The following is a 14,912-nucleotide window of genomic DNA, read 5'->3' on the forward strand; positions in this document are numbered from 1 at the left end:
TTCTAAAAACATTCTGTGGACTGTGGTAAGCTTGTCAAATGCTGAATTCAAATATCTAATTTCCTGGGCGATATGGGGGAGGAGGGCAGGGAGGAGAGATTTTCTTTTGATAGAAAATCTTTAAATCTTTAATATACGATTCCTTAAATTCCATTTTTATGTATCCCATCTAGAGGCATAATTAATAAGAACCAGGACAAGCATGTTAACTACTAAATCTTTCTGTTTATTAATGTCCACTTTCCCCCTTCAACAAATATAAAATTGTAAAACTCATCTTTTCTATTTTCAAATACTGAGATTTCTTCAAATTTTTTTTTATAATCACATAAGTTTCAAGTGGATAGGGTCACAAAATGAGTCTGATTTCTCAGTCTAAATACTCTCTGTGTGTATTTTCAGTTATCACTGGGCTAAATTCAGTGTACAGCTCATCAATACTGTCCAACAATGAAATGAGAAATTTTCACAAGTATGGATCTGCCCGGTGAGACCCTGAAATGTCTTTGAAGCCTCATTGACATATAGGGCAGGCTAATGTGAGAGAGGGCAAGGTTCTCTTCAGTATTCCTCCTTTATACATCTTCCCAGACCCAAGGAGTCTCCCATTTAACATCTTCTGACCTAAGCCAGTCCTACGACCATCCACACAGGACGCTGTGATGCAATTATCTTCAGTGCGGCGAGTCTACACCAGATAAAATTATGACGTCATCGGGGTTGGGCCATAGGATCTGCTATCCCAGGACCCCCAAGTTCTACCAAGAACTTCTTCAAACTGAGGTAATGTTTATTTTACCAATGGCTGCAAGGAAACAAAGCCACTGCAAACAAAGCTCCCGCTGTCTATTCCCCACATGGGTGGGAAAATCAAGCCCAGTGGGAAGAGAGGTTTGACTGATGCTATGTTTGGAGATCACGCAGGGCCTTGCAAAGTATATGTATGCGTGGGTGCTTGTCTACTTAAAACAGACATTGTTGCCAGCAGCCTTAGACTTAAGTTTGGAGGGCTTTACGTTCCAAATATCCAGTCAGCTTTCTTAACTTAAACAATTTCATACAGCCACAGGAATTTCAACTCATACTGAAATGCATATGAGTACTCTTTGCAGTTTCTGGCTAAGGTAATGAAAAAGTTTTTGAAGTGGATCATGATGATATATAACATCGTGAATGTAATTAATGCCACTGAACTGATGCTTAAAAATGATTAAAATGGCAAACTTTATGCTATATTTATTTTACTATTACTTTTCAACATTAATAACGTTATATATCAAAAACCATTGAATTGTACATTTTAAATGGATGAATTGTATGGTACATGAATCATATCTCAAGAAAATGGTTTAAAGAAAGGAAAGAAAAAAAGAGTATTCTGCAGGAAGCTTCATTGCTTTGTCTGTAGCTTGTATTGTAAGTCAGGTCATATCAGAAAAGTTACACTGGAATTGTCTCACTTTTCAGAAAATCTAAATTCTTTTGAGTTTTTCTCTTTGTAGGGTTCTGAAAAAGAAAAAGAGGTTTTTAAGATTGTGCTTGAAAGAGTACTATGCAGACAAATACAGCCTTAGCATTGCATTAGAGTAATCCCACATGGAACACTCCCAAACAAAATGTTCACTCATACTCCTTAGTTTTTCTTTTTTCTCTTTTTCTTTTTCTTTTTTCTTCTAAAAGCAAAGAAGTGAATTGTGAATATTTCCTACAAGAAATGCTGAGCTGGTTAATTTTTGATAATTATAAAATCACGGGTGGTCACCAGTTCAAAGAAAATCTTTCCCAAATAAAACCAATTATGAGCAGAGATTTTAACTGTGTCCCTTAATCCACTGCCAAAATGCGGTGTCAATAGAACAGAATGTGAAAGCTGCAGCTTTGATATGAAAGGTACTGAAAGTATTCATCTTTTGGTAGTTGTTCTGCCACCATATGGAATGGAATAAAAGGAGAAAGAATTATGCAGCATCAACTTGAATTATGCAGTTGGAGAAAAGGAAAAGCAAATCATAACCAGATGTGTCTAAGCATACATTTTTATTATAAAAATTTCCTTTGATATCACCAGGCACCGAACACACTCTGCTGGCAGTGTGAAGTAATTGAAAATAATATAAAAGAAAAAATTTAGACTAACATATATTATCATTTATTTACAGCAGAGAAATACTATCAGAAATGCCTTTAAAACATCAATATTAGGCTGAACCACATGAAACTGATATTTTCTTACGTTAAAATGGTCAAACAGGGCTTCCCTGGTGGCGCAGTGGTTGAGAGTCCGCCTGCCGATGCAGGGGACGCGGGTTCGTGCCCCAGTCCGGGAAGATCCCACATGCCGCGGAGTGGCTGGCCCGTGACCCATGGCTGCTGAGCCTGCGCGTCCGGAGCCTGTGCTCCGCAACGGGAGAGGCCACAGCAGTGAGAGGCCCGCATAGCGCAAAAAAAAAAAAAAAAAAAAAAAAAAAAAATGGTCAAACAATGGCAAAATTGTTGAATAGTAGCAATTTTATATAATTTAATCTAATACACAAATTTCCTCCTAATTTAAAGTGGCAGCCCATTCGGTTCTTTATCATCATCATTCAATAGAATAAAAGACATTTATTTAATTTTATGCAGTTTATTTAATTTTAAATTATTTAACATTTTCAGCCCCTTTCCCTAAACACATGAATGAATTAATGTTCCTTTTTCCCCCTTGTTTTTTTTTTTTTGATTTATTTTTTTGTCTGCCTTGGGTCTTTGTTGCTGCACGCAGGTTTTTCTCTAGTTGTGGAGAGCGAGGGCTACTCTTTGTTATGGTACACGGGCTTCTCACTGTGGTGGCTTCTCTTGTTGTGGAGCATGGGCTCTAGGCCTGCAGACTTCAGTAGTTGTGGCATGTGGGCTCAGTAGTTGTGGCTCGTGGGCTCTAGAGCACAGGCTCTGTAGTTACGGTGCATGGGCTTAGTTGCCCCACGGCATGTGGGATCTTCCTGGACCAGGGCTTGAACCCATGTCCCCTGCATTGGCAGGTGGATTCTTAACCACTGCACCACCAGGGAAGCCCTTTCCCCCTTGTTTAATAAATATTTTATAAGTTGGATATACTTACAGTTACTTACTTAAAATTTTTCACTCGTCCTTCTGTTAGGGGTACTCTCAGACAGTCGTGAGGCACTCCAGTGGAGGCCCTTCTCTATTTGAGATGATGGTAGGAGGAGAAAACTCTTTTCCAGATCGACTCTGCTCCTATAACCGTTCTACAAAATGGGGACATAAACAATGTGCCAGGCTTCCTCCCTTTGCTACTTTGAGGGGCCCAGAAGCAGGTAGTATGGGCGCGTTGAGGGATTGGAGGAGCTGAGAGAGAGGTGTAGGGCTGCTGGAGTGGGACTGAGTGGAATTTAACCCAAATGGAACTAGAGGGCAAAAGCAGATCCTACTATGGATGACCGTCCTACCTCCAATCAGAAATACCACATCTCCTCTAGGGTCTCGAGAGAAAGCCTAGCGTTGGAAAACAGAAGGTAAAGCCAAAGATGAGAAGCTGGCTCATCTTAGGAACAGTGTGAAAGGAGAGAAGAATGGGAAGCAAGAAGGGGGCAGAATGGGACTGAGTTGAAAGAGACAAAGAACTCTGTCACTGAGCGTTGCCTGCACAACCTAGTTTAAAGATGTAGTACTGGGAGTTGGATGGGGAAGTGGACAAGCACTGTCCATGTTCCAGGCTCAATGGCCAGAGCAGAATGGGTTTCCCAACACATGCTTGGCCCACGCTCAGACAACTGTGGTTGGCTCCCATCGTAGGGGCAGGATTTGGGTGGTACTACTGAAAAATATTATGTTGTCAGTGATAATCTCCTCCATTCAACAACTGGAAAAGTTCTGTTTGCAGTTCACACTGTTTGCAGTTCACAAAACTGTGCTTAGCACACACCTCTGGACATTTCCCAAAAGGAGAATAACCATTAAACAACTCTTCCTAAATTAAAGTCGAAGATCAGAGGCAGTCTGGCAGTGATGGAGGATGATGCTGTTTTCCAGAGTTACCTGAGGAGAAATACTGGAAAGGGGTTCCACACCAAAGTAGCCAGTTTATTAAATTAACTCAGTTTTGTTCTTTCTCACCACTGACTCATTAAAGCTACGCTGCATTCTTCTCTGTCCAAGGATGAAATCTTGGGTGGATCCCATGTTTCACATTCACTTTTCAACTACTAACAAATGATCTCATGCTCAGATAGTATAAGCAAAGCTTAACCTCCCTCCCATTTACGCTTTGAGAGTCAGTCTATTCTTGCTTGTGTCTGATCCAGGTGATAAAGCCTACAATGGAGAAGGAGGGCATGGTCATTCTTTTTCTCGATTCCTCCCAACTCTTTTTTTTGCGGTACGCGGCCTTCTCACTGTTGTGGCCTCTCCCGTTGCGGAGCACAGGCTCCGGACGTGCAGGCTCAGCGGCCATGGCTCATGGGCCCAGCCACTCCATGGTATGTGGGATCTTCCCGGACTGGGGCACGAACCCGCGTCCCCTGCATCGGCAGGCGGACTCTCAACAACTGCGCCACCAGGGAAGCCCCCTTCCAACTCTTAAACTTATCCATTTTACTGTGCTCTTTTATGGGTCCTTCAGGGTTGGAAAGAAGGGAAAGAGATATATAGAGGTAAAGAAATGTTCTTTCCTAAATGAGTTCTTCGAAGAGTCTCATCTATGGGGACATCTGACATGGGAGGGCTATGTTTCCCTGGGCAGGCCACTTAAAATTAACCTTTCAGCCCCTGCCTTCTCACAGTCTGTCACAGATCCTGAGGGTAGGGGTCGCTTCATTCTTCCAGATATACCTCTTGAGTGTGGTATCTTTAAAAGATTTAGACTCTCTCTCATGTCCACAACTGACCCTCAGAACACACCTTTCCCTTGCCATCACTCTACCTCAGAGCAGCGTCAAACTCACCTTTTGACTTTTTTAGGATGAGTCAGGTACCAGTCTATCTGTCCCTCAAACTCCATGTCAAGTTCTCTAAATGATTCTCTGACTCTCTACCACTCTTGCCTGGGGGTGGCAGAAGTGGAATGCACAGCACAATGACAGCTCTCTCCAAAGGAATTCTCACAACAAGCCTCAAGATCAATCTCCTGGATTCCACTTATACACCCTGTAGGTAAAAGATAAAAATCACAAAATCAGTTATCAGTCTCTTTACAATGTTAGTTAGTGGTTAAGTTTGCAGATTCTAGAACAACTGAGCTCAGAACTCTGCTCTATACTATTTACTAGATAGCTGACCTTAGACAAGACACAATCTCTCAGCATCCTTACAAAGTACTGGAACCCATAAGAAATAAAAGAAATACCTACAACATAAATTGTTTTAAAATTAAGTGTGTTAAGTACTTAGAAAAGTGCCTGGTCCCCAATAAGGAGGCAAATCTACACATTGTGTGTCTTTTGATACGATGCACTGAGAAGTACCCAACATCACCCATGTAGGATTCTTGTCCCCCAAAATTTAACCGGAATCTAATCATGAGAAAACAATCAAACAAATCCAAATTGAGGTACAGCTACAAAACAACTGCAGACTAGATTTCTCAAAAATATCAAAGTTGTGTAAGATAAAGTAACTGAGATGGGGGAGGAGAGCTGGGGAACTCTTCTAAATTAAAAGAAACTCAAGAGGCATGACAACTAAATGCAATGCATGAACCTTGATTAAATCTTGGATATTATTTTAAAATAAATAAATAAACACAAAAAGAAAATCAGATAAAGGACATAATCAGGACAATCTTGGATGTCTACATGTAAACTGAATATTAGAGAATAAGATTTTATCATATTATATTTCTTGAGTTAATGTCCTCCTTCTCAGGAAACATAACATATGCTGAGGTATTTAGGGATGAAGAGTCATGAAGTCTGTACCTTATTCTCAAATTATTCTTCAAAATATTATACTAAAAATAAAAATAATAGTACAATACACATAACAAATCTCTTAGAACAATAATTGGTACATAATAAATAATCAGTAAATTATGTATTATTAGCATAGCTACCTAGATAACAGGAAAAATCACATTTGAAATTATTATACATTTGTCAAATTGAAGTACTGTACTGAATTATGAATTTCCTAACATCTTTCCTAACATTCCACTGTACATATATACCACATCTTCTTTTACCCATTCATCTGTTGGTGTACATTTAGGTTGCTTCCATGTCTTGGCTATTGTGAATAGTGCTGCAAGGAACATTGGGGTGCAGGTATCTTTTTGAATTATAGTTTTCTCTGGATATATGCCCAGGAGTGGGATCCCTGGATCATATGGTATCGCTACTTCTAGTTTTTAAAGGAACCTCCATACTGTTCTCCATAGTGGCTGAACCAATTTACATTCCCACCAACAGTGTAGGAGGGTTCCTTTTTCTCCACACCCCCTCCAGCATTTATTATTTGTAGACTTTTTAATGTGGCCATTCTGATTGGTATGAGGTGATACCTCATTGCAGTTTTGATTTACATTTTTCTAATAATTAGGGATGTTGAGAATATTTTCATGTGCTTGTTGGCCATTTGTATGTGTTCTTTGGAGAGATGTCTATTTAGGTCTTCTGCACATTTTTTATTGTTTTCTTTTTTTATATATATACTAAGCTGTATGAGCTGTTTGTATATTTTGGAAATTAATCCCATGTCAGTAGTATCATTTACAAATATTTTTCCCCCAGTCAATAGGTTGTCTTTTCATTTTGTTTATGGTTTCCTTTGCTGTGTAAAAGCTTTTAAGTTTATTAGGTCCCATTTGTTTATTTTTATTTCCATTACTCTAGGAGACAGATCCAAAAAAAATTTGGATTTATGTCAAAGAATGTTCTGCCTACGTTTTCCTCTAGGAGTTTTATAGTAGCCAGTCTTACATTTAACTCTTTAATCCGTTTTGAGTTTATTTTTGTGTATGGTGTTAGAGAATGTTCTAATTTCATTCTTTTACATACAGCTGTCCAGTTTTCCCAGCTCCACTTATTGAAGAGACTGTCATTTCTCCATTGTATATTCTTGCCTCCTTTGTCATAGATTAACTGACCATAAGTGTGTGGGTTTGTTTCTGGGCTCTCTATCCTTTTCCATTGATCTATGTGCCAGTACCATATGGTTTTGATGACTGTAGCTTTGCAGTATAGTCTGAAGTTAGGGAGTGTGATTCCTGAAGCTCTGTTCTTCTTTCTCAAGATTGTCTTGGCTATTCAAAGTTTTTTGTGTTTCCTTGCAAAATTTTAAAGTATAATATTTGTTCTAGTTCAGTGAAAAATGTCATTGGTATTTTGATAGGGATTGCATTGAGTCTGTAGATTTCTTTGGGTAGTATGGTCATTTTAACAATACTAATTCTTCCAATTCAAGAACACAGTATATCTTTCCATCTTTTTGTGTTTTCTTCAATTTCTTTCATCAGTGTCTTATAGTTTTTTGAGTACATGTCTTTTATCTCCTGAGGTAAGTTTATTCCTTTTGCACAGCAAAGGAAACCATCAACAAAACAAATAAACAACTTACTGAATGGGAGAAAATATTTGCAAATGATATGATTGATAAGGGATTAATATCCAACATATGTAAACAGCTCATACAACTCAACATCAAAAAAAATTTTTTAATGGGCAGAAGATCTGAATAAACATTTTTCGAAAGAGGAAATGCAGAGGGCCAACAGGCAGATGAAAAGATGCTTACCATCACTAATCATCAGGGAAATGCAAATCAAAACCACAATGAGATATCACCTCACACTTATCAGAATGGCTATCGTCAAAATGAACACAAATAACAAATGTTGGAGTGGATCTGGAGAAAAGGCAACTCTCATATACTTTTGCTGGGAATGTAAATTGGTACAGCCAATTAGAAACAGTATGGAGATTTCTCAAAAAACTAAAAATAGAATTACCACATGACCCAGAAATTCCACTCCTGGGTATATATAAAAAACAAAAACACTAATTCAAAAAGATACACACACTTCAAAGTTCATAGCAACATTATATACAGTTGCCAAGATATGCAAGTGATCTTCTGTCCAGCAACAGAAGCATGACTAAAGAAGATCAGTAATACATACAATGGAATACCACTCAGCCATAAAAAAGAATGAAATTGCCATTTGTAACAACATGGATGGACTTGGAGAGTATTATGCTACATAAAATAAGTTAGACAAAAATAGACAAATACCCTATGATGTCACTTATATGTGGAATCCAAAAAATACAACAAACTAGTGAATATAACAAAAAAGAAACCAACTCACAGATATAGAAAAAAAAACCTGATGGTTACCAGTGGGGAGAGGGACGGAGAGAGGGGCAATATAGAGCTAGGGGATTAAGAGGCAGAAACTATTATGCATAAAATAAGCTACAAGGATATACCATACAACACAGGGACTATAGACAATATTTTATAATAACTGTAAATGGACTATAACCTGTAAAAACTATGAATGACTATATTGTACACCGGTAACTTATATAATATTGTATATCAGCTCTAACTCAATTAAAAAAATTTTTTAAAAAGTTAAAAATAGGGGCTTCCCTGGTGGCCCAGTGGTTGAGAGTCTGCCTGCCGATGCAGGGGACACAGGTTCGTGCCCCGGTCTGGGAAGATTCCACATGCCACAGAGCGGCTAGGCCTGTGAGCCATGGCCACTGAGCCTGCGCGTCCGGAGCCTTGCTCCGCAACGGGAGAGGCCGCAGCGGTGAGAGGCCTGCATACTGCAAAAAAAAAAAAAGTTAAAAATAATTTTTAAAAATCAATAAAAGAGAAAAAAAGAAGAAATCAATTGACTATAGATGTATAGGTTTATTTCTGAACTCAGTTTTATTCCATTGAATATATTCTGTATGTCTATCCTTATGCCAGTACAACACTGTATTGATTAGTTTAGTTTTGTGGTAAGTTTTGAAATTGGAAAACATGAGTCCTCCAACTTTGCTTTTTTTTTTGTTAGGAGCGTTTTGACTGTTTGGAATCCCTTGCCATTCGTTATGAATTTTAGTATTAGCTTTTCCATTTCTAAGTCCATTGGGATTTTCATAGAGATTGCATTGAAACTGTAGATCACTTCTGGGGAGTATTTCCATCTTAACAATCATAAGTCTTCCAGTCCATGAATACAGGATGCCTTTCCATTTATTGATGTTGTTTTAATTTTTTCGGCATTGTTTTGTAGTTTTTTGTGCACAAGTCTTGCACCTTCTTGGTTAAATATATTCCTAAGTGTTTATTCTTTTCAGTGCTGTAATAAATGGAATTATTTTCTAAATTTTCTTTCAGATTGTTCATTGCAGTGTATAGAAATACTAGTGATCTTTATGCATTGATCTTGCATCCCACAACTTTGCTAAAGGTATTTATTAGGACTAATGACAGGTGGATTCTTCTCTTTGCTCTGCATTCAGTCTGTTGTTATATATTGTTTTGGTGGAAGTATATGAAGAAAATCCAGCAGTCCCGTGGTTAGGACTTGGTCCTTTCACTGTTGCAGGCCCAGGTTTGATCCCTGGTTGGGGAACTAGGATCCTGCAAGCTGCGTGGCACGGCCAAATAAATGAATAAATAAATAAAATTAAAAATAAAAAATGAGTATGTAGCAGTGAGCAATATAATGACTACTAATATAGTTTGATGCCACGGCCTTGATTCATTCACGCAAGTACAAATGATACCACAGTGAGCAAGGCAAATAACTTAGAATTATTGCAAAAATAGTTTTGACCTTGAGGACTCTATGAAGGAGTCCTGGGGATTGGCAAGACCACACTTAGACGAGTTTGGCAGACCACACTTTGACAAAAGCTGGTATAGCTATTGAAATGTCAGTTTTGCATAAAACTGCCTTAATTCACAATTGTTGAAAGAAGTGGATGTTACCATTCTTATCATAATCTCCTTGCTGAAGTCTTCCAGTCTATTAGCAATACCTCTAGGTGCTCTCATTACACACACCCAACCAGCAATAGTAGTCCCCACTTTCAATTATTATGAAATTGGAATTTTAATGGGGAAAGGACAGATATTTAGAGAAAGGTGAATATGGCTCATGGAAGGTAGGACAAGGCAGGAAGAAAAAATATTTAGTATAAACCCTTTCATGTATTCACATCACATTCACCACCAAACTCTATCCCATCCAGTTGCTAAAACCAAATAAAGCAGAAAAGCTAGCATATCTATTTTACCAGACTAGATTATGTAATGGCTTTAATGGCTTTTGTCTTATGAGCAACCATAATTTTTTTTAATTTATTTTTATTTTTATTTTTGGCGGTACGCGGGCCTCTCACTGTTGTGGCCTCTCCCGTTGCGGAGCACAGGCTCTGGACGCGCAGGCTCAGCGGCCATGGCTCACGGGCCCAGCCGCTCCGCGGCATGTGGGATCCTCCCGGACCGGGGCACGAACCTGTGTCCCCTGCATCAGCAGGTGGACTCTCAACCGCTGCGCCACCAGGGAAGCCCAACCATAATATTTTTATACAAAGAATCATTCTTTCTCAAGCTAATCCCTTCATTTGCATCAGCATTAATTATAGAATCTATATAAATTGTCTTTCACAAAGCCAAGAGTAATACACAAGGAATTTTCTTTTGAGGACTGCTGTAGTGAAGCAATAAGATTTAGAAATCTTTATAAACAAATTATTCATTTATATTATGTTATGCTATAGATAAGCAAATCTATAGTGTAACCTTAGAGGCAAGGTAATAAAAGGGAAGTAAATCAAGTTTCTATTAATACAAATCGATTCTCCTATAAAATAACAGATTAGATTTAGAATATTAGAAAGGAAAATAAGTCCTTTTCAAAATAACAGATCAAAAAAAAATGAGTTTCAGTGTGTTTCTTCTTAACAGACTGTTCACTGGTCAACATATACCATTGCCAAACACACTATTCTGTGGAAAGGAAGGAAGGTTCCACTACTCTCGTTATATGCTGCAGCGGGTAAATCCAAGTGTGAAACCCTCTTTGAAGTCAGCAGGCATTCTTTGCTTCAAATAATTCTGAAAGGATTTAGAAGCCCGATAGGATTAAAGCTTGGAAAAAAGAGGAAAAAAATCAGCTCAACCTTAACTGTAAATAAAAGAAAACATGGTGAGAAGGGAGAAGGGAAACTTAGATGCAACAATTGCTACAGTGGTAAATCTGCCTTATTTAGTATTAACAGGGAAAAGAGACTCACTAATGAAGGTATACAAGAAGGAACCAGTGAAAAATATCTTAAAAACCAAAATGGAGCAACCTCACGAAATTGGGTGCTTTGAAAAAATATTTTTAAACCAAGTATTTTTAATCCAAATCAATCTGATATATTATGTTCTCTCTGATTCACGCCAACCTCTTTCCTGCTCTAGTTACTGCAATACCCTCCTAACTGATCTACCTGCTTCTATCCTGGCTCTCCTAAATGATCCATTTAAAAGGTAGATAATGTCCTCCTCTGCTCCAAACCCTCCCATGGTTTCCCATCTTGCTGGGAGTAAAAGCCCAAGTCCTGGGAATGGCCTACAAAGTCCTATCTGATTTGTCTCCCTCTGACCTCATGTCCTGTTGCTCTCTGACCTTGTGCAATCCACTCCAGCCACGCCGGCCTTCTTGCTGTCCCTCCAATACACTGCACAATTCCTCTAGACCTGGCACTTGGCTGTTCCTTCTGCCTGGCAAGCTCTCCTCCCATGTGCCAACATGGCTCACAAACTGACTCTCTTCAGGCCTGTGTCTATCACTTTTCCAATCAGGCCTTTCCTTACCTACCCAATTGCAAAAGCAACCCCCCCCCACCCAAAACACTGCAAAAAAGAATGTCTATATGTATATAACTGAGTCACTTTGCTGTACAGCAGACATTGGCATAACATTGTAAATCAACTATACTTCAATAAAAACAACAAACTACAGCAACCTCCTTCCCTACTTAGTTTTCCTCCATTAAATTATCACTATCTAACATACTAATGTTTCATTTATTTATTTTATCTCTCTTCCACCACAAGAAACTCAGCTCCATGAAAACAAGGATTTGGGCCTGATTGTTTACTACAGATCCCCAGTGCTTAAAACAGATCCTGAAATCCAGTAGGTGCTTAGTTAATATTTGTCAAATGAATAGATGTAATTTCTGTCTATATTTTGTCAGATGAGCACTACCTTCTCATTAGGTATATGCACCTTGCTGTTCTATGATTCTTTATATGGGCATGGAAGCTTTGCTTTGAATTTCTCTCTTGTGTTTTCAAATACTGTTGGTTAAGCTAAGGACTGTCATGGGAGTGGTCTCTTAACTATCTAGAAAGACCTAGACTAGAACAAGAAAACACTTTTGTGTCTTCATTTTGGAGATCTTTCCATGTATGTCTTCATTTTTTCTTATGCTTCCCCACCTCCTGATCTTCCCTGACTCCATGAACACATTACTGAATACCTAAGAAATCTAACTGGATATCCACTCTCTGGACTTTATTTTGACCTGCCCTCCAATTCCAGATGCCCTCACCCAGTTCCATTGACTGGGTCATCTATCATGTTTTCCTTTGGTGAAGTGGACTCAATTTTGTCTGACCATCATAGGTCGTTGGAGGAGTAGGCAAAGCAACAAGCAGGTTATAGATCCTAGGGCATTCACCTGCCCCAATTTACTTATGTGGCCACAGTAATTGTAGGAGCTCACAGGAAACAAGGCATTTACAAATTATAGTCTACTTGGGACTTCCCTGGTGGTGCAGTGGTTAAGAATCTGCCTGCCAATGCAGGGGTACATGGGTTCGAGCCCTGGTCCAAGAAGATCCCACATGTCACGGAGCAACTAAGGCCCGTGCGCCACAACTACTGAGGCCTGCACTCTAGGGCCCGCGAGCCCACAACTACTGAAGCCCGTGTGGCTAGAGCCCGTGCTCCTCAACAAGAGAAGCCACCAAATGTGAAGCCTGCGCACCACAACGAAGAGTAGACCCGGCTCACCGCAACTAGAGAAGGGCCCGTGTGTGCAGCAACGAAGACCCAACGCAGCCAAATTAAAAAAATTTATTAAAAAAACCAAACTATAGTCTACTTAATTGTAAACATATATAACTATTGCTTTTATGTGTAACAACTACCTAGCTAAAGAATTTAAGAATAGTATTTTGAGTCTAGTTTTCATCTAGTAACGTCTGTATAGATAGAGACTTTTGAAGTCATTCAAGTCACAGTTAATATCCCTGACATTTATTTGCATTTATAAGCATTATATTTGCATATATAAATGCATTTATAATTGCATTTATAAGCAACTCTGAATTCCTGAAGTATACTTGACTCTTCTTTTATCCACGTTATGGCAGAGCTGTGATTATGATAATTGCTATGCTTTAAAATCACAGGGTGAACAGCAACTAGGGAGCTCATCTGGTTTATCTCTAGCAGAACATAATCTGAATCATGCAGTCTAGTTTGTTTGTTTTTTTCAAGACTTTTGGAGAAGAGACACAATAATTTTTTTCTACATATAGATAGTTTGAAGATCAGAGATGAGGGGTTTTTAGGTTTCATCTCATAATCCAGTTTTAAATTCATTTAAGTATTTCCTTGGTGTACTACAGTCTTTTGCTTCTAGAAAGTAGAATGAGAAGGAACAGCTGATAAAAGGATACAAGAAGGAGCAAAGATTTAAGAAGCAAGGATGAAAGAAACCTGGCAGAGGGAAATAAAGCAAGAAATATAAAAAGAATTAAATGTTCCATACTCTTTCATTTTTTTTGATTTCCAAGAACCAGATTTGATCTCGTTCTTTTTTACAGACACTCACTACTTGAACCACAAGGTACAAAGAGACTCAGGAATGATTAAGGAGTGCATGGTTGACTATTGGTTAACTGTGGATAAAACAAGTCAGTTATTCATCAATAATATGTGTTCAGTCTTAATATTTTTAAATAATAATAAAAGCACATGGTAATAAAAATTCAGTCTATGTAGAGAGGTCTAAAAGAAAAGGCAAAGTCTCCTGACACATCTAGTCCTTTCAATCACTGTTAAAAATTCCTTTAGTAATTTTCTAGAAAGAAAAATTAAATGCATTTTCCTATATAGATATATGAATGGGGGGAGGGGCGTATGAGGGCTGTGCATTTAAAATTTTATTACAAAAGAATAACATACCTCCTATGTGGCAGCTTACTTTTTTTCTCTTTAAAATACATTTTGGAGACCTTTCCATGTATCTTAGTCATGGAAGCTCCATGAATAAGGAAAACTTTGTCTTTTTAAGGCATTGTACCCCCAATGCCTAGAACAAAGGTCTCACAAATACTTTTTCTCCAGAAAAATGCTGTTAGGTAAATGAATGAATAAATTAGAAAATAAGGAAAAACAACTTCATTGTTTTGAGCAAGGCATAATATTGCATTATTTAAATGTACCAGAAGGTTCCAGTCTGTTATTGATGAACATTTAGAATATTTTCAGATTTTTGGGCTATTACTGTAGTAAACATTCCCGAACCTATCTGTTAAATCTTACACGTTTATCTGTAAGTGAATCCAAGGTAATTACTTTTTCAATGTACTAGTTCAGTCAATTGCATTTTTTAACTTTCACATTCCCAAGTAACACTCCTAACTGGTTGCATCACTTTACTCTTATTAAAATACAGTTTTTATTCTGGGGCAAACCACAAAACCTAAATGTTTAATGTCAGAAATACACATTCATAGAAACTACATATTCTTTCATCTACAGCCTTTTAATAAAAACTGTGTCAGATGAGATCTAAAAAAACTGAAAATCCTTGTGGCCTTGCTCAGCACTAGGGACATCCTTTTTCTCAAGGACAAAGTACTTGTTCCTTCTGGCCAGCTTTTTGGAACTTGGCCAAAACTCATGG

This window comes from Phocoena sinus, chromosome 3 (genome assembly GCF_008692025.1).
Source record: "Phocoena sinus isolate mPhoSin1 chromosome 3, mPhoSin1.pri, whole genome shotgun sequence".
In the NCBI taxonomy this organism is placed as follows: domain Eukaryota; kingdom Metazoa; phylum Chordata; class Mammalia; order Artiodactyla; family Phocoenidae; genus Phocoena; species Phocoena sinus.